Source organism: Vulpes vulpes, chromosome 16 (genome assembly GCF_048418805.1).
Source record: "Vulpes vulpes isolate BD-2025 chromosome 16, VulVul3, whole genome shotgun sequence".
NCBI classification, from domain to species: Eukaryota; Metazoa; Chordata; class Mammalia; order Carnivora; family Canidae; genus Vulpes; species Vulpes vulpes.
In genome coordinates this window covers 52,854,508-52,881,006 of record NC_132795.1, presented here as the reverse complement: position 1 = coordinate 52,881,006, position 26,499 = coordinate 52,854,508, and the positions used below count along the sequence as shown (strand labels likewise).

The following is a 26,499-nucleotide window of genomic DNA, read 5'->3' as shown; positions in this document are numbered from 1 at the left end:
ATCTCTATGGCTCAGTATTATTCTGGGACTTTCTTTTAAATCCTGAATAACTCTAAGAAATACACATTGCTCAAAGCAATGAAATGCAGAAAAGTATCTCCTTGAATCATCCTAAATTCAGGGAAGAGAGGGCATTTGACTGCCAGGACCAGCACTGTTTTTCCTTTGACTACAGATTCTTAAAAACAAGAGACCTGAGGCACCTGGATGGCTGGCTTCAGCTCGGGTCATGATCCCAGGGTTCTGGGATGGAGTCCCGGATCGGGCTCCCCGCAGAGAGTCTGCTTCTCCCTCTGCCTATGTCTCTGCTCCCCTCTGTGCATCTCTCATGAATAAATAAAGTCTTTTAAAAACAAAAAACAGGGGATCCCTGGGTAGTTCAGCGGTTTAGTGCCTCCCTTTGGCCCAGGGCGCGATCCTGGAGTCCCGGGATCGAGTCCCGCGTCGGGCTCCTGGCATGGAGCCTGCTTCTCCCTCCTCCTGTGTCTCTGCCTCTCTCCATGTCTTTTTTTTTTTTTTTAATGTTTTTTTATTTATGATAGTCACACAGAGAGAGAGAGAGAGAGAAAGAGAGGCAGAGAGAGAAGCAGGCTCCATGCACCGGGAGCCCGACGTGGGATTCGATCCCGGGTCTCCAGGATCGCGCCCTGGGCCAAAGGCAGGCGCCAAACCGCTGCGCCACCCAGGGATCCCCCTCTCTCCATGTCTATCATGAATGAATGAATAAATCTTTAAAAAAATTAAAAAGAAAATAAAAACAAAAAACAAAAACAAGAGATTTTCCCAGGGTAGAAGTTTCAATCAAGTCTAAAAATAAATAGAGTGAGAGAACAGACACTCACACTGTAGAAGAACTAAGAACCAAGAGTCTGCTGGACGTCTGAGCCAAAACGTCCAATGCCAGCATGTCCCAAGCAAACATGGCAACTTGCCAATCCTGTGTCCCCCATGTCCCAGTGGAATGTAAAGGGGAAATGGTTCCACACAGATGTCACTGGTCCTCTGCTTAGACCACCATTGGGAGCCTCCTAAGGGCCCCCACTCATCCCTCACTGCACTATCCTTCACAGAACTACACCCTCTCTCCTCCCATCATCTCTGATGGGAAAAACAACTAACTTTTCCACTTTGGAGCAAAATGCTATTGCAACTGGAGAAACATTCTTGGATATAATAAGATATTCTGATTCTAAGGAATTGTAAATTTGATGCTGAAGTGTGTGAAAGGATGAACAAGCAGATTTGAGGAAATATTATGGAGCCATGGCAACAGAAACCACGGAAGAAACTCCAGTTGCACAAAACTGTTTAAAAATAAACCGGATACTAAAATACCAGCAAAAAGCTACAATGACTCACACTGTTCTCCTCAAATACTTATGAGAACAGCCAGTTCTTTGACAGTCTCCCAGTCCTTTTCCCTACTGGAGAAACGTGAGACAAAGAAAGTAAAAGGAAGCTTTGAAAATTTTCTCTTATTTTACCAGCAACTTGATATGAATAAGACCTTATATGTTTTAGAGTTTGATGAGAGCACAGAAATGTGTATTCATGACAAGAAGATTGTCGAGGTTTTTAATAAAAGCCAAACTAAATTCAAAAAGCATAACTGAAGCCCTGGAGTGTGCTATACTAAGTGCTCAAATACTAGTAAATGTGGTTAAGGAACTACAGTGCAGTTTCTATCATTAATGTACAACTTTTTAAGGTATTTTGTATATGTGACCACCCTTCCCCTTCACTTGTGTGCACTGCCCCCCACCTTCTCCCCTTGGGCCCCATCTCCATGGCATGTCCTCCAACTACATTTATACAAACCTTTTAATGTAGCAGTTGCACACATAAGCCCCAGGTCTCAGCCCTGGGGGGCCCTGCACTGGCCTGCCCTACCTGCTTGGCCCAGTTTCACCTCTAGCCAGGCCCTGAACAACCATAGGGGCAGTGCACTGAGACTGCCCTTCCTTGTTACTCCTACCCACCTGCTAGGCCCAGTTTGAGTGTCACCTCCAACGAGAAGCCCCCCCCCCAATCACAACAATGACCCCCCCACATCACTGTCCCAGTATAGGTCCTCTATGGTGCCATTATTTGGTTAGAGCCTTATTTTCCCAACCAGACTGTTAGCTCCTGGGGGTACCCTGGTGCCTGTCACAGTGCCTTTAGCTGCTCAGAGACAGTCGCTGAAGGAAGAATGGACCCAGGGAGAGAATTTCTAGGAAACCTCAGTCCTGTGCTATCTGTGCCATTTTTCCTCAGTAGCCCAGGACCTGCCTCCTAACCTGCATTCCCCTTACCCTGCCCTAACTGCTATAGCCCTCCTCTCTTTTTCCCATGAAAATAATTATTCTCCCATGCCACTCTTCCACATGCCCAAAGACCTGTTTTAGATATACTACACACTCATTTACACACCAGAAAAACTTGTTTGCAAAAAGCTTTGCTGCCAGTTGGTGACCATTTTCTTTTTCTTTTTCTTTTCTTTTTTTTTTTTTGTGACCAATTTCAATGAAGTAACCATACTTAGGCAATCTCTTAAAATTTATTTTGTTTGTTTAGGGCTAATTTTAAAGTATTTTGCAACATAAATCATTCATCAAGCCCCATAATCACTGAGATTTCAATTTAGTTTGTATCAAAAGCCCAGGAAAACCACTCAAACACAAGCTAGCTTTGAGCAGGAGTGTTGCCCACAGTGACAAAGGTCCACCTGAGAACACACTCACCGCAGGAAAACTGGAACACACTGAGCCAAGGGAAACACAGGTGACGGACCAGCAGCAGCATCAAACAGAAGATTTGGAAAGCATGCTCTACGTGCTCACCACCACAGCTGAGGAGATCTGTGTACCCTGTGAGGGGCTCCAGGGATGTCCCCAGCAGCGGTGGCTAGGAAGGGGACTGATCCAGCCATCTCAGTCTTACTAGCCACATGCCCTAGCAAATCACATTACTGCTCTATGCCTCTGACATCCCACTCATAAAATGGGCATGATGATGAGCACGTTGCAGGCTTCTTAATGAGGATTAGCTTCGGTAATGCAAGAATATGCCTCTCTTACGTGGCAAAAAATAAATATTGGTTCCCTTTCCTGGTTCTAGTGCAAATGAGATGAGATGCAGCAGAATGACCTTGGACTTAGCACAAGACTCCCCTTGTTCATCAAGTAGGTGATCTTCAAAGTTCTATTCAGACTCGGACACGCTAAGGAGAGCCTGGGAGTGCAGGCTCAGGACAGACTGGGGCCGCCACTGGTTCAAAGTGTTCAGTGAAAATGTATATTATGCATTTTGTGTCAAAATGAGAAATGAAGAGGCCTTTTTTATTAAATAAAAGCAGTAATCAAAAGGGAAGGTTTTACTTTTCATTAAATTAGCATATATCCCTTGGGAATACAATGGTAACTACCCACTCGCTGTTTGCTTCCCATTCTTTCAATACCTACAGTCACACTATGTTCTGGGTGCTGGGGAATCCAACAGGATATGGAGCAGACGAATATCCCCATCCTTGTGGAGTCATACTCCAGTGTAAGTGGCCGACAGAGAATAAATCAGAGTAGCCGCTATGGGGAGAAACACAGCAGGAAAAGTGACCAGCAGAAGGCGGAAAGGAGGCTGTACTTTTACAGGGAGCGGCTAGAGCTGCTGAACAGGTGACATCTGAGACAAAGCTGAAGGCTGTGAGAGCCTCCAGGGGAAAGGCACGTGGCAAAAGGAAGCTCGTGTCTGAAGGCAGGAAGGCCTGCCTGGCACGGCAGGGGAATGGCAAAACAGCCACTGCAGTGCTGCCCCGTGAGAGGGGACAGTGACCGCCACCAGGCAGACAATAGCGGAAACGATGACGCAGGAGTTCTAAAAGAATCCTGAGTGTAAAACAAAATGACCTCACTCTTTCAATTTCTATCCCACCAATGTCAACCCCTGACCCCTGCCCCCTCCACCCTGGTTCTCTGGCTCAATGGTCCTTCAAGCACATGCCCAGCAGCAGTTGTGCCCTGCATTTCCTGAGCTCAGCTCTCCCCTCCCCGACCCAGATGTGCCCAAGGGCCGCTGGGGGGTAAGGAGCAGGGACATGGGCCCCAAGACCTTTCCACTGACCCCATGAAGCCCCAGGAGGCAGGGAAGTCCAGCACTGCTGAGAATCCCACACTAGGGCCAGCTGTACAGACATGAAGCCGGAACAGCTTCTCTTCCCTACTCCCACCTCCAGAAGGCTCCCCTGTTCTCACCCAGCAGTCTTTCTCCAGATCACATCATCACCACCCCCTGCCCACACTTTTGCAGAGTAAAACAAAATCATCTTGCTAAACACTAGATTCAAAGGGACAGCGCTAAGAACTGATGCCTTCCGACCCATGCAGAATGTAAATGGTTTTGAAGCATGGCAAGCAGTCAACTTTAGGTAAGCATAGGTAGGGTATCTTGAAATCCCTCACTCTCGATCTTCACTAGGGGGTTAGTTTCTAAACCATTTCCTGGGCTCACCAAGAAGCAGAAGATATGAATCACAAATACTCAGCAGTGCATTCCTAAGGCCTAAAAATGAAAACGGAGATGGTTCTGAAAGATCCAGAGAAAGGTGTATCTATTTTATTCTTAAAACTGGCATGAAGAAGAAAGGAAAGCCCCAGAAGCTGAAAATACTTAATAAAGCCTCCACCTTTGGGATATCCAAGGAGGTGTTAAGATGCTTGACCTTTCCTTTCCGATTATCTTACAGGATGTGAACTCAAATCTTAAAATATGCTGTTCTGTCACAGAGCAGGCTTCAGAAGTGGATAAGGAAGTTTTTCCTCTAGGAAGACCTCGTACTTGTGTGTCAAGGACATCGAGCAGAGGAGGTACAGACATGCCTGGCTCCAACAGGCCACCTGGCAATTCCCCAGGTCCTTTGGGCTCCACCATCTCCCACCAGCCTGGCCGAGTTAAGAGTCAGCACTCCCGTCGCGTGCCAACTGTGAGGCTCACAGAGGTCCTTCTACTCCGTGAGAAATCCACGGGGGCAGAGTCCTGCCCTTTTAGCTACGTATAACCCAGAACAACTACCCAAAAAATGAGACAGCATGGGGCACCTGGGTGGCACAGTCACTTAAGAGGCCGATTTCTTGGTTTCGGCTCAGGCCAAGATCCCAGGGTCCTGGAATCAAGCCCTAAGTCAGGCTGTATACTCACCACAGAGGCTGTTTCAGGTTCTCTCTCTCTCTCTCTCTCTCTCTAAAATAAATAAATTTTAAAAATAGAGAGAGAAAGAAAGACAGACAGGATCACAGGTGAAGGGAAGACAAAGGGAGAGAGAACATACCATCTGAACTAGATCTTGATCATTAGAGGTGATAGACTTCTCTATGTGAGAAATTAGCATTTCAAAACTCTGGACTTGGAGTCCTGTAGTCACTCTTAAAATGACTATGCTTTACCCCTGGTGTCTTTTACGTGCTAATTCCTCAAACAAGTGGGTGCTAATTCCTCAAACAAGTGGATGGCCACCCCCCTCCCTGGTCATTGCCAGCTCCTCTTTCGGTTCTAGGTAGAAACAGTCCCAGGTTATGAGAATCGGCAGCAAAGGGAGGCAAGACCCAAAGTCACGTGGTCTCAGTACAGCCCATCAGCCGTTAGTTCACCCAATGTGAGGAGGAGCTGGAGCCAAAAGCACTTAGCCATGCCCCTAAACTCATTTTTCTCATGCGATGGAAACACATCAGCGGAAGGGTCTGTGCCTAGGACTGATTTTTTGCAGTCATACTTGTGAGACTTCCCTCTGCTGGCAGGCACCCTGGGAATGTGGAGACTCAGACTAAAAATCTCCCAAAGCTAAATATTGACTTGGTGCTCCACAGTTTTAAAAATAAAAAAGTTACTTTAAAAAGGACAAAAATGACACATTTGCAAATCTGATATTAATGTGAGAATACAAACAGTGGTTCAAGAACATGTACAGGCAGAGTCCCAAGATTTGAAAGAAAAATTATTTGAAGCAGGCCTAGGCGGACTCCAGCCTCTCCCCTCCCCGCGGTCCCCACAAGAGCCAACACTCAGCAGGGCCAGGACACACTCCCACGGTGCAAACCCTTTGATGAGAAACGTAACCACTTTTGTGCTCTGGGCTGGAGTGGGCCTGGATTGTACAGAAGACCAAGGTGCGGGAGCTCCAATTCCAGTGCTCACAGTGGTGGCTTTTACCTGTGCAGCCTCAGCATCTGCTCCCTGCCCTGCCCAGCTCTGGGAGGACTGAGGGACAGTTACCGACCCTTCCACAAACGATGTCACTGTATCTCGCCATCGGTCCCTCTACTCACCCAGTCATTCACTAATAAACAGATCTCGAGACCTACCATGTTACAGCAATGTGAGATCACAATGAACAAGCTAAAGCTCCTGACTTCTTGCAAGCTGGCATTGTAGTGGCATCTGCATTTACCAGGCGTCCGATAAACTGTGGAATATGGGAGTGCTCTACCAGACACGATTGCTAGATTTCTCAAGTGGGGCTCTCTCCCCTGGCGCATGCACAGTGTACCCTGCAGCAGGGGATCTCCTCCGGGGCGATGAGGCTCCAGGAGGCCAATGCTTGTGATCAGCCCCACACATGCTGCCTATTACACAGTCATCTATGACACAGTCAAAACCAGCACCAAACGGCAAGAGCGCTGGCATAAAAACCCAAATTCCTTCTTAACTGCTCGCTAATTCAGAGAGCAGCTTACTGCAAAAACAGATTTTTAGCTTTCTGTGCAACGAAGGAAGAAGACGCCCTGCAGAGTAAATCATCAGACTATGAGCTGCTCAAGGGTAAGCCCATCTCTTCTCCACCTTGAAATTCAGGAGCTGCACAGCAGAGGGTCAACAAGCCTACGCGTGTGCTGAGTGAGCCAGGCTCCTGGAGGTGAGAATACAGGTGACACACAGGCGCCCGCAGCCCTGCAGGCACTCTCTGACATCCGCTCCTCCTTGAACAGATTTGGGAAGGGAGGAGAACAGAAGCGGAGTCACCAAGGTCAGCGGGTAAAGCAGCAAGTGGTGCCACCAGAACGTTAGCCTTGCTCTGAACACAGGGAGACTAGCAGGCCCTGGAGATGGAGCACCTGCCAGGCCCTGGTCTTCTCTGCTCCCAGTCCCTCCCCTTTATGCCAGCATCCTCTGCCTCTGCCTCCTCCTCCTGTACCTTGGGTGCTTTGTGTTTTAATCCTGGAAGTCACAACTTAGGAGGGTCAACAAAGTTTTTATCTCAGGAACACACAAAGGAATGATATCATTTGGCCTAAAGAGGCTGTGGGAGGGCCAATGGTTTAAGAAGTTGGAATTTTGCTAGGTTTTTTTTTTTAACAGGAAAATTTTCCTATTTTAAATCGAGAGACAATTTGCCCATTTAAAGAGTACACAGTGATTTTTTTTTTCATGTGTTCAGAGCTGTGTAACCATCACCAAAGTCAGTTTTAAAACATTTCATCACCCCAAAAAGAAACTCTATACCGTCTGGCAGTCACCCCATCCCTGCACCTCCAGCCCCAGGCAACCACTCACCTACTTACTGTCTCTCTGGATTTGCCTATTCTCGACATTTCCCATCAGTGGAATCCTGCAGCATGTGATCTCTTATGACCGCCTCTTTCACTCAGCACAATGCTTTCGAGGTCCATCCATGCCATAGCACATACCAGTACTTTGTTCCTTTTTATCACGAAATACTGCGCCATCCAAGCTGATGGACATTTGGGTTGTTTCCACTTTGGGGCTATTATAAATGCTGCTGTGAGCATTTATGCAAAACTCTTGTGTTTGGACATATGTCTTCACTTCTTTCAGGTAGGTATCTAGGAGTTGAACTGCAGGGTCATATCGCAACTCTCCAGCTTTTTGAGGAACTGTTTTCAAAAATTATTTCCAACAGCCAGCCAGACTGTTCCACGAGGCAGCTGTGCCATTTTATACCCCCACTACCCCTCAGCTGTGGCTAGGGTCAGATGTCTCCACATCCTCACCAGCACTAGTCAGTGGCTGCCTTTATTATTACAGACATCCTAGTGGGGGTTAAGTAACATCCCAATGCGGTTTCAATCGGCATTTCCCTAATGACTAATGTGCTTTTTTGACTATTTGTACACCATCTCTGGAGAAGTGTCTATTCAGATCCTTTGCCCTTAATTGGGTTATTTGTCCTTTCATTGCTGGGTTTTAATCCAGTTCTTTATATATCTGTTCTGTCTACCAGATACAGGATTTGAAAACATTTTCTGCCATTCTGTGAGCTGTCTTTTCACTCTCTTGGTATCTCTGAAGCACACAAGTTTTTAATTTTGATAAAATCCAATTTATCTATTTTTTCCCTTGTGTTTTGGTGTCATATCTCAGAAACCACTGCCCAATCCAAGGGGAAGAAGATTTGTGCCTGCTTTCTTCTAAAAGTTTCATAGATTTAGCTCTTCCATTGAGGTCTCTGATTTATTTAGAACTAAATTTTGTATTTGGTATGAGGTTAAGGGTCCAAATTCATTCTTTTACACGTAGATATCAAGTTGTCCCGGCACTATCTGTCGAAAGACTGTTCTTTCCCCCATTCAATTGGCTTGCTGGCCTCATCCAAAATCAAGTGACCATATAAATATAAGAGTTGAACTCTGTTCTCTCAATTCTCTCCCACTGATCTATATGTCTACCCTATATGCCAATACCACACTGTCTTATATATTATAGATTTGTAGAAATTTTTGAAATGAGGAAGTATGAATATTTCAATTTTGTTCTACTTTTTCAAAATTATTTGGACTATTCTGGATACCTTATATTTCCATAAGAATTTTAGGATCAGCATGTCAATTTCTACCAAAAAGGGGGAAGAGGTGGCAATTGAGATTTTTGGTAGGAATCACATTGAAACTGTAAATCAACTTGGGGAGTAGTGCCATTTTAACAACATCAAGTCTTCCAGTCCCTGGATGTGGGATATCTTTCCATTATTTAGGTCACATTTAATTTCTCTCTACAATATATACTTTGCAGTTTCCAGTATATGAGTCTTGTAATTCTTTGGATTATCCATTGCTAATGTATAGCAATACCATTATTTTTATAAATTGATCTTATATATCCTGCAACTGTGTTGAACACAGATATTAGTTCTACTAGTTTTTTAGTGAATTCCTTAGGGTTTTCTATACACAAGAACATGACATCTGCAAACAGAGATAGCTTTATTTTTTTCTTTACAATTTATATGTCTTTTATTTCTTTTTCTTGCTCCACTTCCCTAGGTAGAGCCTCCAGGGTAATGTGAACAGAGGTGATGAGAGTAGACATCCTTGTCCTTTCAGTCTTTTCTTTCCAAACCTAATGAGTTCTCATTCATGCCCTTTATCAGGCCAATGAAGCTCCCCTCTATTCCTACTCTGTTCAGTGTTTTGTTTTGTTTTGTTTTGTTTTTAATCATGAGGAGGTTTTGCACTGTTGTGCTCAGATTTCTTTCATGTTACAGAACAAGTATCACCAAGGACCAAAGTTAACTTAGTTAAAACCACCTGATATTATATATTTAGAGGAGGTGAAGTGTCATTTGGAGGCAAAAAGTCTATTTGAAGCAACTCAAAGAAATAGTCTATTCTCTGGCTTTAAGAAAATGATAAACTTGTAGGGGCGCGTCGCTGGCTCATTAGGTATAGTGTGCAACTCTTAATGTCCGGGTCATGAGTTCAAGCCCCATGTTGGGCACGGGGCCAAGAAAGAGAAAATAAATTTGTGATATTAAAGAAATAAAAGAAAGAAAAAAAAAAAAGATGGATGTGCCCAAGACTTAAACCTCTGCACGATAAAATGTAAGGTAAAAAGCAAAGAAAAATGGATTCAACACAACTGATAAAAATCTTATTACTGAGAATATATTAAGGACTCCTATGAAGACCAAGGATCCTAATCCCCACACAAGGAAGTTGTCAGAAATGTGCACAAAGGAAAAAAGACAGCTGGGACACAGACAGGAATGCTCACAGAAGTTCCATCTGCTAAGCCAGGCCACATACCTAGTGAAAAGCCTATTCAAAGTACCCAGCCCTCTCTTTCCTGGCTGTCATCCACTGGGAAGGATCACACTGCAGCTATAGGAATGGGGAAATCTCCTGAATCGTCCTGGTCCCAACGTGACTGTGCAAAATGGCACCCCCCAACACCCCACAAGGGATATGCAGAGAGAGAATAAGACATTTTTATTATGTAAGTCTGAGATTTGGGGTTCGCTTGCTACTGCAGCATAACTTAGCCAAATCTGGCACAACAAATTACTGTGTAGGGGGAAAAAGCACAACTTTTTTAAAAAAACAAATAACTTATAAAAATAAGAAAAAAGGACAATGCCAGTTTGGGTGGGGTATAGGAAAATAGAATGTACTCTAACATGGCTGATAGCACAACTTTTTTAAAAAAACAAATAACTTATAAAAATAAGAAAAAAGGGGATCCCTGGGTGGCGCAGCGGTTTAGCGCCTGCCTTTGGCCCAGGGCGCGATCCTGGAGACCCGGGATCGAATCCCACGTCGGGCTCCCTGTGTATGGAGCCTGCTTCTCCCTCTGCCTGTGTCTCTGCCTCTCTCTCTCTCTCTGTGTGACTATCATAAAAAAAAAAAAAAGAAAAGAAAAAAGGACAATGCCAGTTTGGGTGGGGTATAGGAAAATAGAATGTACTCTAACATGGCTGATAGGCTTCATGGAAAAATCTGGAAATACAGAACAAGGGAGTTATCAACCTTTGGCCCAGCGGTCCCACTCTGGGGAATATGCCCCAAGCAAATAAACTCAAAGAAAAAAATAGCTTGAACAAAATGTTCATCCCAGTGATATTTATAACAGCAGACTAGAGACAAGTCAATGCTCACAAACTGAGAAAACAATGGTGAATGGACAGAGTGGATACCACATAGCCATTTTAAAGGGCAAGCAGGTAAATCATTTTATGTTTGAAATTGGGTATAAGTGAAAAAACTGAGCAGAGACATTTATTACATATAAATTAAAAGCCAAGAATTCTGTGTTTTCATCTTTGTAACCCCACTGCTTAGCATGAAGTAGACGTTCAAATATTTGCAAAGTGACTGAATGTCTAAACCAACAAATAATCAAGTCAGGGGTGACAGGGATGAGAACACGTGGTGATGGAGCTGAGTGCCTTGTTTCTGTGAAACAACTTTAGCATGTGCATTTTTAAGAGACATGTAGTATTTGTGCTGGGGAAAGAGAAATATTGTTCCTTCACATAACAAACCTGGATCCACGTTTCAAGGGGAGGGATCATGACTTTACACAAAGAAAAACTCACTTAAATTCAAGCTCTCCAATACCAGGAAGGAATCCTCAGGAAGTGTCCTCGCTTAAGTTCAAGGAGAGGCTGGCGGGCCACCTGTCAGCGACACTTAGAGGGAGAGGCAGATCGGGCCCCTGGGAGATGTTTAAGAGCCTCATTTGTTTTGTAGGCGCCAAAGTGCCTAGCAGAGTAGTGGGCACACAATAAAGTTTTCATCATTCAGACGCCCGGACACTTTCTCAATGTTTACTCCCCAGTGTTTACTTTCAATTGACTCCTACTTGTAACCATAGAACCTCCCTCCGTAACTATAAAAACCATGCTTCTTCCTTTGGACTAGGATTCACGTTAATGGAAAAACTCAACAGAAATTCAGGGGGCAGTAATACCTAGTCGTCTTTCATCAGACAAATCCTCCCCATTTCCACACCTCCTCCTTCCTCTGTCCTGGGCTGGCCAGCGCCCTGTCTTCAACCCTCTTACCCTCATGGCACCACGGGAACCAGAGCCGTCACACCTGCCCAGTGGTAACACCACCCTCAACCCATCACCCTGCCTCCAGCCCTGAGCAGCCTGGAAGTCATACCTCCTCAGGGTGGGGGGTGGGGGTCCTCGTCACTGCCTCCTCCAGGCAGCTCTCCCCAGCTCTCTCCACAGGCTCCTGCAGACCTTCTCCCTGGCTGCCTCCCTTCCCTCTCGCAGAACACGGGCAGGTGGACGGTCAGAAGGCCCGATGCTTCTTGCTACCCCTCAGAGGCATCTGCGCCCACTGGCTGGCCCCGCCACCACCACCCCCACCCCGTCTAAGGCTGGGCCCTCATCCTGCCGCTGGACCTCACTCCCCCAATCACCCCTCACAGCTAAGCTTCCTATCAGAGTTGACCATACATCTCCGCCTGCAGCTTCTTCTCCCATCTCTGACGGGACTAATCAGACAAGAAAGCAAAGGCCATTCCCGTGTCAGGCTGCAGATTCAGGTCTTCTCGGTACCCTTACCCTCTCCTCCCTACCCCACCCCATGCTCTCCTTCTACAATCACACCCCCCAGTGTTCACAACACTGCCCCTCCTGCTTTTTCCTCCTTTCTTCTGCCCGGGCCTTAGATGTTGCCATTCCCCAGGGTTCTGACTCAGGCCCTACTCTCTAGCAGCACATGTTACCTAAGAAGCTCTTCTATTCCCACATATCGTATCATGTCCCCTGATCTGAGTCTCTGGCCCAAAAGTCCAGACTCACGTATTCAACTGCCTTCTAGACACCTCTGCTGAGCCATCACACAGTCCTTGCAAACAGTTTCTTACCCTCCCTGAGCCCACTCCAGCCCTAGGGTTTCCCACATTAGGAAATGGTCCCAACACTCATCCAACTGCTCAAGGTGGAAACTCCTTTTCTTCCCAAACCCAACTCCCTACTGACCCCACCACATGAAATCAGTTTCCATGAGCTGACTGACAACTCTAGTCCCTCCTGAATCCTCTTGCTTCACCCATTCCCACAACAGTGGCTATCTTTGGTAAAGCCATCACCGGCTTTTGCCTAGACCACTAACAGCCTACAAGTCTAGTGCCCCTTCCTTTTATCCTCCATGATGCTGCCGCAGCGGCTGACATGCCTTTTGGAAGGTTAGGTTATGCTGCAACTTGGAATCCCCTCCAAGACGAGTCAGCGTGGCCAGCCAGGCCTCCCAGCTTCAACCACCAGCCCCCTCCAGCCTCACCATTCCCACTGCGTTCGAGTCACACTATGCTCACTTGGCCACAGCTGACAACCTGTGGTGCCAGTTTAAATGTTTGGACCGAGTGGGACACATAAGTAATGTATCTAACATAATCCAGGGCAGGGCAGCCAAAAGTACAAGTGCCCCAAGTCCACAGCAGCCCAAGGATGAAGAACGGACAAAGATAATAAAGTCTAAGGACTTGTCGGGGCAGGTCTGACACCCTGTGCCAGAATTCAGCACACATCTCAGGTCCCTCTTGGCTCCTGACATGGTGACAGGAGTAACACACTGGTAGCTACCACACTCTGGGCCATTCCACACGTGGCCCCTCATACATCAAGTCTATAGGCCTCATTGCACACACAGTCAAACAAAGGCTGAGCCACTGAGTCACTTGCCCCAGGTAGCATCCCATGACTGGGGAGGGAGCTCTAGTCATCTGTGGATCTGTCCCACTCAGACCCTACTGACACTTGTCCTTCCTCCACAACGTGGAGGTGGTGAGCTAGATGATAAGGGTCTTCGCAGTTCTGATTTTTCTACCACTATAAATGTGGAAGAGGGTGATGACCCGAGGTCACCAAAATCTCAAGACAGTATCTGTTACCCAGGATTAAACACGTTCAACAGATGTGGCTTCTGCCTCACGAGGGTAAGCATTCTAGACCGACTGCCCAGGCAGTCACATTCAACAAAGACTCATTTTAAGGGACTAAAGAACAAGCGCTCATTGATTTGCCACCATGTCAACCCAGCAAAGAGCCCCAGACACACCACAACACATAAAACTGCCTGCCAAAAACCGAAGCAGTGTTATTACAACATAACCAGAGAACGCCTTCACACAAGTGGGATTTTACACACACGCACACGCACATGCCCACAAACCCTCCTGGAAGTCTGCGGCTCATCTCACATCCCACTGGTGGTCAGGGATGGAGAGCACACAAGGACACATCAACTCCTCACCGCCACCACTTCCCCCAATCACTTCAGGGTGTCCTTACATCCTAAGGGTACTACCTAACAGGTGACAGATGGCCACAGGTATAGAAGATGTGTGTGATGAAGTTCCAGGGAACCGGGCTGTCGATTTGGGTACCCTCATTTCATCCTTACCCAAGACTCTCTGAGACTCTGAGAATGCAGCCCCACTCTCCCTGCACTAATCTTTGAGGAGCCACATCAAACACTCCCTGAAAATTCCTTCTCTCAGTCAGAAGCACTTGCCCAGTGGGATACTTCTTCCTTGAGCTGCAAGTTTTACAACTCAAGAGACCTACTTAAATCCTAAAAAGGAAAAGTAACGTAGTCCCAGATGAGCCAGAAAGAGTCTTCTGGCAAAAGCAGAAGGAAAAAATACAGAATGGGTCAGGAGGTTGTCCTTTGTTCAGGCAAGAAAATGGGGTCATTCACCAAGGACAGACATGATAGGAAAAGAGAGGAAGAGGAGTGCACTGCCCGCCGGGAGCAGGAGGTTACAGGCTGCCTCCGAGGTCTGCTGAAGCAGGTTCCCAAGATTCAACAAAGGGCATTATTAACAACACGCATGAGTCACAGTGGCCTCAGGTCAACTACTTGGCTTCTTTCAGCCCCTCCACTTTGAGGCAGCCCCTTCTACAAGTGGGACTTCCTGTCATACAAAGGGCCTCTGTGGACAGTTCCCCGCTGCCTCTTTTCCTGTGTAGAGCGGCGGCCCCATGTCGGACCGAGCACACCACCTGCTCTCGAGAGGGGCCGCAGCCCACCTGCAAACTGAGGACAGCAGGTGAGAAGCACGCGGCATACCCGGATGCACCCATCTAGAAGGCCTCTGAAACCTGTGTCTAGAATTCTTCACGAGGCGCTCTGGCATGACCCCTTAATGGCCCAGCCACCCCTGGCAAAATACTTAAGAGGTCTGTGATTGATACTGTTGCTCTGTAACATGGAATCCAATCTGCCTTCAAGGCTGTGAGGATCAAATGGCCTTTGTCTGCGTCCTGGCACAGTGCCAGCATGGGGGTCTTGGATGACAGCGGGCTGCCAGAGTGAGGGCGACTGGGGGCCAGCCTCAGCCAGGACATCAGACGCGACACGGAGGCATCCTCCTGCTCACAGGCTTGATGGACACTTAACCTCCACCACAGCGCCAAGTGCCAGGAGAAACTGCTGCACAAAACTCTGTGGGACCACCCAGAAGGGGCCACCCAGAGGCACAGGGCTGACAGCCCAAGTGGGGATTCACCAGCTGGAGAGTAGGCAAGGGCGCTCCAGGCAGAGGAGGTACAGACTGTGGCCCAGGAGCACACAGGCTCTGCAGCCAAGCCCTGGGACAGGGCTGTGGCTTTGAAGAAGAGAAAGATCATTGCCAAAGAGTGGCAGGGTGCCAAAGGTCACGCTATCCAGGTCCCCAGCCTGAGTCACTCATGACACTCCAAGAAGTGACGTCTGCCCCGCGCTGCTGCTCTCCGTGCAATGAAAAGTAGCTCGTCCTGGTGCGAGCGCAGGTGGGAGATCACCGATGAAACCTCACGCTCATCAGAGCCACCAGGAAACAAACTGCTCAAGTACTTCTCAAGCAGTGCTGTGAATATGTGCCTTTGAAGTTTAAAAAAAAAAAAAAAGGTCATTCAAACCACAGAAGGATTTGGTTTGTAACTATTACGCACTCAACTACGGTGCCACTTTGTCAACACAATCTTCCGTTTCATTCAGAGGTACAAGGCCCCAAGCCAAAGCATTCTGCTCCAGAGAAAGATTCAGGGCCAGGTTGGACCTGGTGTGACAAACTGACAAGATTGTGAGGAGCAATGATTATATGCTTTGGAGCTGGGGGAAGTAAAATCAAAGGGAAGCTTCCAAAAGGACTGTCTAAGATTTTATTTTTTAGATTTATTTATTCATAAGAGACACACAGAGAGAGGCAGAGACACAGGCAGAGGGAGAAGCAGGCTCCATGTGAGGAGCCTGATGACGGACTTGATTCTAGGATCCCGGGATCCGAACCTGAGCCAAAAGCAGATACTCAACCACTGAGCCACCCCGGTGCTCCATCCAAAAGGATTTTTAAAGAGCCTATCCTTAAAAAAATATTTGTCAGTTTGGCTAGCTCAAGAAATAGCCTGTGTACCAAATTTTTAAACATTTTCAATAAAATATGTAATGTATTCTGATAAACTCAGCAAAATTAGATTAAATCAAATAGATTTTTATAATTTTTTGTATAAAACTTATCCCTTTTTTTTTTTTTTTTTTACTTTTTCCTTTTCTTTTTTTAAACACTGACTTTCTGAATGCCAGAAACCTTGCTAAGAGCTGGCAGAAAGGAGCAAAGTGAAGTTCGTAATAAGACCCAGCCCTTCAGCCCAGGAGTTCACAGTACAGCCAGAAAGAGAAGACAAGGTCACACTTGATTAGGGGACAGGGAGGACAGAGGGTAGAGGACGGTGGAAAGGCAAGCAGGAGGGGGGTTTAGAAGGGGGACGCCTGCAGTCTGAAGCCAGGTGAGAGTGAGGATGAGGTGCTCCAACCACAGCCCAGGCTCAGGAGCTGCTCCGAGAGGCTGGACGCAGACTGGAGACAGCACCGGATGCCCACCAGGGCCCAGGTCGTGCTTTGCTGCAGCACCTGAGGTCTAAATCACTGACTACTTTAGCTTATTTAAAAATACAGATTTAAGAATGGGTGATTACACAGAAGAACAGTCCAGGAGGCTATGTACCAAAATGTGAACTGCTTCATTCAGCAAAGTGTAATGAGGGGTTCTGACATGCCAGGCACAGGGCACATGGGGCACAGGGGCAAACGGGGTGAGAAAGTCATCACGGATGTTCCAGGGCCTGGAGGACTTGCAAACAGACCAGGACGGAAATGTCACAGCCGGTGGTGCCGAGGGCTGGGCTAGGCCATGAAGCCAGTAGGGACAGAGTGTTGGGGGCTAGCACACACAGGATGGTGGTCAGTGAAGGGTCTTCCCTCAGGGGGAGACACTTGAGCAAATATTCAAGTAAATGGGAACTTTATCCACCCTCTCTAGATGGCAATATGTGAGTTTGGGGGTTTTCTTTTTTGCATATGTGTATTTAATTTTGGTCCTAAGAATACTGGTTAGGTCCCTTGAAAATTCAAAAGGAAAACAAGGCAGTGCCCTAGGCCCCTTCTGTAACGTCCATAAGCACGAAATCCAAGATTTCTGGTAAAGGAATCCATGTCCTTTATCTTCGTGTCCGTGTGTATTACTTATATTCACTCAGTACAGGTGCCCACACACCTTCCAACCCCATCCAGCAGCACCTTCACCATTATAAAGCCCACAGGGCCCAGGCCTCCACACTCTTCCCTCTTCTCTGCACACCAGTTACTACATGGTCTTGAGTGTAGCCACCTCACATCATCTCTGCTTTAGCTACCCTGGGTCAAGCCACCAAACTTGCCAATAGTTTTGTCTTTCAGTATGCTGAAAAACACTAATTACTAATCTACACTCCTCACTCTGACCTACAAGGTCCCATGTGATCTGGCCCCAGCTCCTAGCTTCAGTGTTGGCTCATTCCAACCCCTAGCCCTGGCTCCTCCAGCTACGGTGACCTTCCCACGGACCTCTAAATGCACCAGGTTTAGGCCTACTTTCACACCTGCTTCCTCTCTGCCAGGAACACCCCTCCTCCAGGGTCTGCAGACTTTGCTCCCTCACATCATCATCACATACCACCTTCTTTAAAAAGCCTAACCCGTCCCCATTTCTCTGACACATCAGCCCCCAAAAGATGCTTTATTTTTTAAATAATACTCAGTTTCTCATGACAAATTATGTATTTATATACTGTCTCTCACCACCCAGAAGAACAGAAGCTCCTGAAGAACAAGAACTGTGTTGAGTTCATCCCTGCATCCTTAGCAGTGATGCACAATAGGAGCAAAATAAACATGTCTGGAATGAATGAGTCATGGAATGTGCTAGGCTCATTGTATGTGTACAAACATATACTATGACAGAATAGACTTCTGTTTCCAGCAGCTAGGTAAACCAGGTATCTTAATGTGTCTCCCACTGAAAAATCTTAAAAGCTGAATAAACTATAATTACATCACTCTATTATACTCTAAATTATCATAAAGGAATCTAAAGACAACAAAAAGGTAAATTTAAAGAAGGAATATAAGTAGGTAAGTCAGCTTTTTCTCTCAGGTAACAAGGAGAGACAAAGAAAGAAAATATAACAGTTTAAAGACTTGGGAAAAACAGTGAAGCCTAACTTACATCTAAGAAACTTCCAGAAGGAGGTAACATTAAGGATGGGTAAGAAGCAATCTTTAAAGACCATTTTCAGCATGCTGAAAGACACAAAACCACAGATCAAAGAAGCCCAATGAATTCAAGCAAGATTTTAGAAAGAAAGCAAGAGCCATGCCAAGATAAATTAAAGTAAAACTTTAGAACCTCAAAGGCACAGGAAAGGTCATAAGAGCAGCCAAAGAGAAAAGACCAAAAAGAATGATAACTGGACCAAGAACAACAATAAACGCCAGAAGACACTGCAGTGATATATTCTACATGCCGAGCAACAATATTTGCCATCTCAGAATTCCATACTCAGCAAAACTAGTTTTTAATAAGAACTTGAGATTTTCAAACATAAAATAGATACCACCACCACCACCCTCCAAAGACATCACAAGAAAAAAATTCTAAAGGATCTATTTCAGGCAAAAAGAAATGATCTCAGAGGGAAAGTTTGAAGCACAAGAAAAAATGGTAAGCAAATATAAGGGTAAATACAATGACATATAAACATTGATTATATGAAACACAGTATCTAATTTTTAGGATTTTAAAATTCAGAAAAGAAATCCAGGATAAGTTGGGAGGGGTGTGGAATTAAAATGTTTTAAATCCTTCAGAGAGGAGAGAGAAAAGATATTTGGGGCATAAGCACTAAAGGGCTAGACAGAGAATTTAACTTCTAGACTAAAAAAGTGAGAGAGAAAATAAATGCAATGGAGGTGGGGGGCATGATAGATCTCAAGCAAAACCAAAGAAGACCAACAAAACAACTCACCAGAACTGTAGCAAATAGCACAAGAACAAGAAAAGGCTGCTTCTTACCACCTTTTCTATTCAAACTGTACTGCAGGTACTGGCCAATGCAAGAAGAAAAATCAGTAAAAGGTACAAGAATTAGAAAACAAAATATCATTATTTGTAGATAATGCGGCTTTCACATGGCCGACAGGTACCAGGATGACTCTAGAGTGATGGCTCAGCTACAACGGAAGAGCCCTCAGAGCACAGGGCAGGAGCTCTAAGCATTTGGTTTCATTTAACACAAGGAAAATACCAGACTTATTTTACAGATGAAGAAACTGAAACTCAGAGAATACGAGTTAAATATCTTTCCCAAAGCTACCTGGCAAGTAAAGGGTTGGTTTTGAAATTAAATCTATGTGTCCCCAAAGCCTAACCAGCACGCCTGCCACAGAGAGAGACAAACCACGACACCACAGGATAAGCACCTGTCAGTACTCTCTAAGAGACAAGTACCACCATGTGATTATAAGTACGCTGGAGTACAAAGAGAAAATGAGACCAACCTGAAGAAAGCCAGGGAGAGCCGGGCGCTAGATCTGCAGCCTGCAGGGAATGATATTCTGGAGAGAGAAAGTGTAGCAGGCACTAAGGTAAAAACGTATGAAAGGATCAAGAAGGGGGGGGGGGGGGTGCAGGCAGGAGAGAGAAGAGCTAGATACCAGGAGGTAAAACAGGTGCCAGCAGGCGAAACCCCTTGAGGGCCAGGGGTTTGGGCTCCTGGGGAAGGTCATGGGGAGGGACCTGGTCACAGTCCAGGAGGGAAAGCTTCCTCCAATGGAGAGTGAAGAACACACCATCAGGCCTCTAGACCTGGGCTGTCCAACAGACCAGCCACCAGCTACAAAATACTTGAACGGCAGCTAGTACAACTGAGGAACTGTCTTTTTAATCTGACTTTTCATTCATTTTAATATAAATAGCTACATGTGCTCAGTGGCTGCTATACTGGCCAGGGCAGCTCTAGAGGACAGAGAGGAAGAGAAATGGTTCGGAGACCAGGACAGAGGAGCAATGTTCAGGAAGAACAGAGGACACAGTAAGTGATTATGCCAGGAACGGAGGTGCAGAGGAGGAAAAGGGATTAAAAATTCCTCATTCTGGAGGCAAGGTATAGGAACTGCCACAAAGAGAAACAGTTCAGAAGAAAGAACTGGTTTAGGATGGAAAAGAACTGGTTTGGGCCTGCTAAGTCAGAGGAACCTGAAGCACATCGACTTGTGTGCTGCAGTCTGGCCATGTCACACTCCCAGGTTCGGCACAGTCTCTCCCTCTCCCTGCCTCTCCTGTGTCCTCTGCCTCCCTCATCTGCCCAACAGGCCCCTCTCTCTGAAACCCACTACCAAACTGTGATATTTTCCCCAACCTTCTCCATTCTCCACAGCAGAATAAGGTGCCTCCAGCTCTTTGAGAAGACTCGTCACCCTGGCACTTAGAAGTCTCTACCCCACTGGACTATGAGCTCTTCAGGGGTAAGAACGGAGTCTCGACCATCATGGACCCCAGGGCTGGCACAAGACCTGAGGTACACTCAGTGGACAAGAGACTCTGCCAAGTGGGCAAACTGAATGATGTATGAACATATGCAGGCGTAAGTGAGCACATCACCCAATCCAGCCACCCAGCATCCTGGTGAACTGTCCCTCCAGGAGGTGACCTAATGAATGGTTGGAAAGAAGCACAGAGCTTGCTCAGGTGCCTGCACATCTGTCAGTGCGAGCAGTCAGGTTGCCAGGATGATCATAGCCTACATGAGCCTTGCTCTGAGTTTTCGCCGTTAGGACAACATCTACTATCCCAAACTCACACTCATCAACCTTAGCAGTCTACTGGATGAGGCCAAGAATAAATGTAATGTCTTGGCATTGAACAAGAAATATGCAAAGCCTTCTCTGCGAGTGGCTCTGATCCTTCTCTGCACGGCCTTGGGGCCTTGTCGTATAACGTTCTTCCACACAGCACAGGCCAGATCTAGAGGAACCTGCACTGAACACACTCATAGGTGGAAAATTAACAAAACATTTCTGCTCTCCAGGTCAACAAGTATTTGGTCATCAGACCACTGTGCCCTGTGCTATTTTTTCTTTATGCGTCAGATCATAGTGGAAAAGAACTATACAGAGGTCACTTTGCTGTCCACACGCTGCCTTGTACTTCATTTATCTCACCATACTAGCCTTACCGATACTGAAAACAAAGACAGAATTCCAAATTGGGAAGTTCAATGTTTTAGCCTGTAACCACATTAACATCTTGTCAAGTAAGCAAAATCATTCTCCCCTGATCCCCCTTAACAACTGTTCCACTGCAGAACAACCCCGATGGGAAACAAGACTGAATATGAAATTCAGCACAAAAAAATAAATAAATAAATAAAAATAAAAATAAAAAATAAAAATAAAAATAAAATAAAATAAAATAAAATAAAATAAAATAAAATAAAATAAAATAAAATAAAATAAAATAAAGAAATTCAGCACAGGCTTCATGTGGGAGGGGAGGGGAGGGGAGGGGAGGGGAGGGGAGGGGAGGGGAGGAGAGGAGAGGAGAGAGGAGAGGAGAGGAGAGGAGAGGAGAGGATTATTGTTATCCCTTAATACTCTGATGGCCATTGGCACACATTTCAAATTCAGAATACTTCCTGTTAGATTCTTTAAGTTAACCAAAAATAGAACAATATGCTTCATTAGTCCATGTAAAGATTCATTTCATATGATTCAGTCATGACAGAGTCTAAGGAGAAGAAATATTTAGGCCAGATTCCCAGGACTGGAGGAGATGTTAAGTAGTCTGTCCCCTGGTTTCAAGGCAGAACTGTAAGATGCAAATGTATTTAGACCAGTCTGGTGAAACAGGACTACAGTGCCTTCAAAAACAGCCTCCACAGAAAGGGGACCACTGCAAATCACTCATTCATTCAAATTAATGGCTCGTGTTTTCCACTGTTACTTCCCTCATGGTGTCTCTTTCTGTCTCTCTCTCTCTCTCTCTCTCTCTCTCTCTCTCTCTCACACACACACACACACACACACACACACACACGTGTGTGCACTCACTCTCCTCTCTCCCTCGCTCTAGGATCTAGGATCTAGGATCTAGCCAGCATACTGGCAAAAGTTTTCTCAAGGTCTTAAGAGAAGGTTCTAAGGCCACTGCTAGAAGCTGTCCTGGAGAGAAGCCCCGAAGAGAGATGGAAATGAGGAAGGCCTGGATGACACCAACAGCATGAACTCTGAGAGGCTTCGGGGCCAAAAGCACCCCAGGGGCTGCCCTAACCCTCCTCAGTCTACAGCAAAGCCAGTACCATATCCCCTTCACATCTTTAGATTCACAGGCACACCAGAATCCAAACTAATGTAGGCAGAAGCAAGTGGCAAGGAGGAATATCAAGCATTACTTACTGACTAGGGCAATCATATACTAATTATATACCTATGTATACAGATATTTACATGCATAATTATACATATACGTACATATACATTAAGAAGGTCAATTATATATTAAGAAAAGGAAGCCAGTTAAACTATTCTATACTTAATATGTACTGAAAATATAACAGTAAAGATAAAATGCTAGTTGGGAAACAAAGATAACTAAATTATGGGAGAAGTGAACCAAGCTGCTCCCTTTTTGCCCTTTCTTTGGCCTTCAGATGTGGTCATCTGGCTCTTCAACCGAAAACAGCAGCTTCTTCAAGGTTAATGACAAAACTGCCTGCCAGAGCTGCAGGAGGGAAGACACAGTGCCACCCTATTGCATAGAAACACTGATCACATATGCTACTTCGTTCTTAAGTTTTATAAATTAAAATAAGGGGGTGCCTGGGTGGTTCAGCGGGTTAAGTGTCTGCCTTCAGCTCAGGTTATGATTCCGGAGTCCTGGGATTGAGTCTCCCTGAGCAGAGAGCCTGCTTCTCCTTCTGCCTTTCCCCTTCCACTCGTGTTCTCTCACTCTGCTCTCTCTCAAATAAATAAAAATAAATTTTAAATATATATATATATAAAGTAAAATAGGTATAAAGTTGTTGAGCACAATTTCAAATACAATGAAAGTGTTTATGAAAATACCTGTTTTCCTGTAGTGTACTTCTTTCTGAAATTCTTGAAGGCATATATTCTTAAATACTTCAGAAAATACAAGTAACTACCACTCTGTGAACCTCTGCAAGGAATTCAAAGTGATTCTGGACAGTGGCACCACATCAGGGTCTAAGAAGAGTCACCCACTGCTCTCAGGCCTCTATTCGCGTCTAATTCCCAGACTTGAATTTCAGAAGTCAAATCAATTTTTAGGAGAGACTATTTTTAACTGATTCTGGAAAGTTGCATAAATTCCACTTTCATATATTAAATCATTACCCTCTTTTTTTTTTTTTTTTTTTTTTTTTTTTTACATGATAGAGTATTGTTTTAAAGTCTGCCACAGTCCAGACTTAATGCTGTGGATACTTCCTCAGAGGGACTGAAATGCCCCCAGACTTCAGGGTTTTCTTTCTGATCCTAAAGAATCCTCTTTCAAAGAACCAAGTACTTTGGTCTATTTCTTGTAATGGCTATGAGTTTATTAAGTTTGGATTTCTCAGCTAGCAGGTAATCATATAATGAGGTATGCTTATAACAGTAACAACTGAGTAAGGCACGGTTTAGTAGCAAAGCAAGAAAAACTTTACATAGTCGAGAACTCTATTTTTTAAGAAAAAAAATCTCTCGGAGGGAGAAATGCCAATTTCTTCAGGCTTCTGATAATTCACTGTATACTTTGCCCAGTGGTACTAACTTAGGGAAGTTACTCCAAAAAAACCGAATATTTGGAAAATCAAACAAATGAAAATGGGATTCATCAAAGAAAAAAGTCATTCTTAGCCAAGCCCTATTAATTTTGAGACAATATGTGGAGAAAGCTGGTAGAAGAGAGGCCAGTGACCCAGAAGCCAGTCTAGAATATTGACTAGAAGCTCAGCTACCAACAAGCTGTGTGACCTTGGACAAGTCAACAAGGTATATGTGTCTTGGTCTTAATTCCTTTGTGGGTTTTTTTGTTTTTGTTTTTGTTTTTTCTTAAGAAAAGAGGGGCCAGACTATACCTCCAGCAAGAGCCATTACAACTCTAAATATCATGTTCCCATCTTTTCAACTATGCCACCAAATGAATAACAGAATTACATGGCTGGGCAAAACGGAGGACTAACGATGCATAAAAAGAAAGGGGGTAAGGAGAGGATGAATCTTACTACTGGAATAAATCTCAGACCTGCAAGATACGTTCAGTCTGAAGTTATGACTATTATTCTTATAAACGCAGCATTTAAAGTTCATCTAGAATTCAGTAAGATACCTTAGTATGAAGAAGCAAAGAATTTGAGGAGATACTTAGAATTACAACAGCAAGGGCAAAACCTTTGGACCTCATTAAGGTCTGAGAAAAATATCACATATTCGAGGGACTAATAAAAAACAAGAAAACACAACCCTAAAAGTATCAGAAATACACAAATCATACAGTAACAACCTAACAAGAAAATACACTTCTCTAGGTGGCATAGACTGTACCGGTATTGCACGTTCTGGAAAACAGAAGGAAGACCATTACACTGCCTTTCAAATGTTCACAGCAATAATCCAAAAGCATATTCCCTTAGTGGATGGATCACTCAAGTATCAGGATTTTTTAAAAACACTCTAATTAGAAGCACAGTACTCATAAACAAAAAGGAGGGAAGAGGAACCATAATTTTTCAATTCCAGAATATGACTTCCAGAGAAGAAACAAGAAATACACATGTAAGGCTTCTCAGTTGTTGGAACAATAAAACTTTTACATTTTGCTATTTACTAAAAATAAAAGCATAGTGTCTAGTGACCAGCAGTCAGACGGAGCAGAGGACACCGGGTCCAGCTGTAAAGAGGAATAAGAAAGAACTGCCGGAGGAGGAAGGCAGAGGGGGCCTTGGAGCAAGCCACATGCTAATTCTGAGAGTCTGGAGCAGACGGCCATGAAACAGCAATTAGTGTCAACCGGAGAAGCTAATTTGTTCGCTTTTTCTCCCGAGTCCCATTTCCGTGTTTGTAGGTTAGATTTGGCTGTTTAAGAAAGGAAATGGCAGAATGTAAAAGACAGAGTGCCTGACAGTAGGAAAAGAAACCAACCCTCTATTAATAGTTAACTCAAGTAACTCATTTAGCTCCCCAGAAAGAAAACAATACAGCTCGAAGTATGTAAGCTGGCCTAAGCCATGCCAAAGTTTCTAATTTATTCCATCTATTTAGGAATGAAACATGTATATATGTTCTAAAACCAGAGTAAAAATTATAAAGCACGTCTTTCATTTGTTTAGGCCAAAATCTATTTACCAAGGAAATCAAACATTTACTCTTACATTTTCTCAAAGCATTTTGGATAAACACTCCACACTGTTCGGTTAATATTGAACTGAGTGAACATTTCCATCAAGGAGCTCTAAAACTAAGTGTGTTTAAAAGGTGAGATTTCTGCTAAATCAAACACTCAGAAACACTCTTCAGAAGAAAAAATATCAATGAAAACTCTGCTTTTAAAAAGGTCTCCCTTAAAGGAAATATATGCCTTAAATAGCACACTCACGTTTTGCTGTCAAACGCCAGCTTCACCGCCTCACTTTGCAGATCAGCTTCCGTACCTGCCTCCTTCCGACCCTGCTGGTATGTCTGACCTCCAGCTCCCAGCCGAATTCTCCCAGCACATTTCATCATTTCCTGTTGGCTGCCGGCTCCTTGCAGCTAGATAAGGCCAGTCCCCTACACTGCTGCAGGCACCGTACAGGCACCAGGTTCTCAGACCTCTGCTCCAGGCCTGCTGGGACCATCACAGAATCACAGAAGAGCTTTCCTTTTTTTTTTTTTTCTTTTTTTTTTTTTTTTTTCTTTTCAAAAGCGCTTTCCTTTCAGAGAGGGGCCAAACAGAAATCTTGGGATTTGAGATAAAGTCAGAGAGAGCAGATCTGAGAACAGAAGTCCTATTACCTTCCCTCCCTCCCCAAAATCAACTTGCATATAAACTACTTTACACTGCATATGATAGTCCTAGGATTTCTCCTTGTACTTGATCCTTCCACTTAGGAGGGAGAAAAGACCTGCACTGGAGCTAAGGTGCCAGGCGTCACAGGAGTTAATGTAATATAGAGACTTCCTTGCACAGGATGATCTTACACTGTCCCTACATGTAAAACTCAACTTCTCTTTGTGACTCCACACGGTAAGACAAAGCAGCTCCACAGTGGGAGATGCATGGGAAGACAGATGCAGGCTCAGTGGTGGAGACCCCAGCCTCTCTGCAGCATGACTGCCTCCCAAGGCACTCAAATATCCAAGTGTGAGCCCCTAGAAGGGGCTTTCTTCCTAGAATTTACAAGCCCCCTTTCTTCCTAGAGTTTTACAACAAATTAAAAGA

The 26,499-nt window shown here is 44.9% G+C and overlaps 1 protein-coding gene across 6 annotated transcripts in view; it reads right to left on the bottom strand.

Moving 5' to 3' along the window:
- The window catches only part of PACSIN2 (protein kinase C and casein kinase substrate in neurons 2), a 134,012-nt gene that overhangs the window by 58,308 nt on the left and 49,205 nt on the right, over positions 1-26,499 (bottom strand). For 2 of the 6 annotated variants that reach the window (XM_026017435.2, XM_026017437.2), the window contains exon 1: positions 25,675-25,977. The exons of 3 other annotated variants lie outside the window; for them this stretch is intronic. The gene's annotated coding sequence lies outside the window, so the exon portion shown is untranslated. Of the gene's footprint in view, positions 1-25,674; positions 25,978-26,499 lie in introns of those variants that run through there. One more of the 6 variants, XM_072741663.1, reaches the window with a different exon arrangement.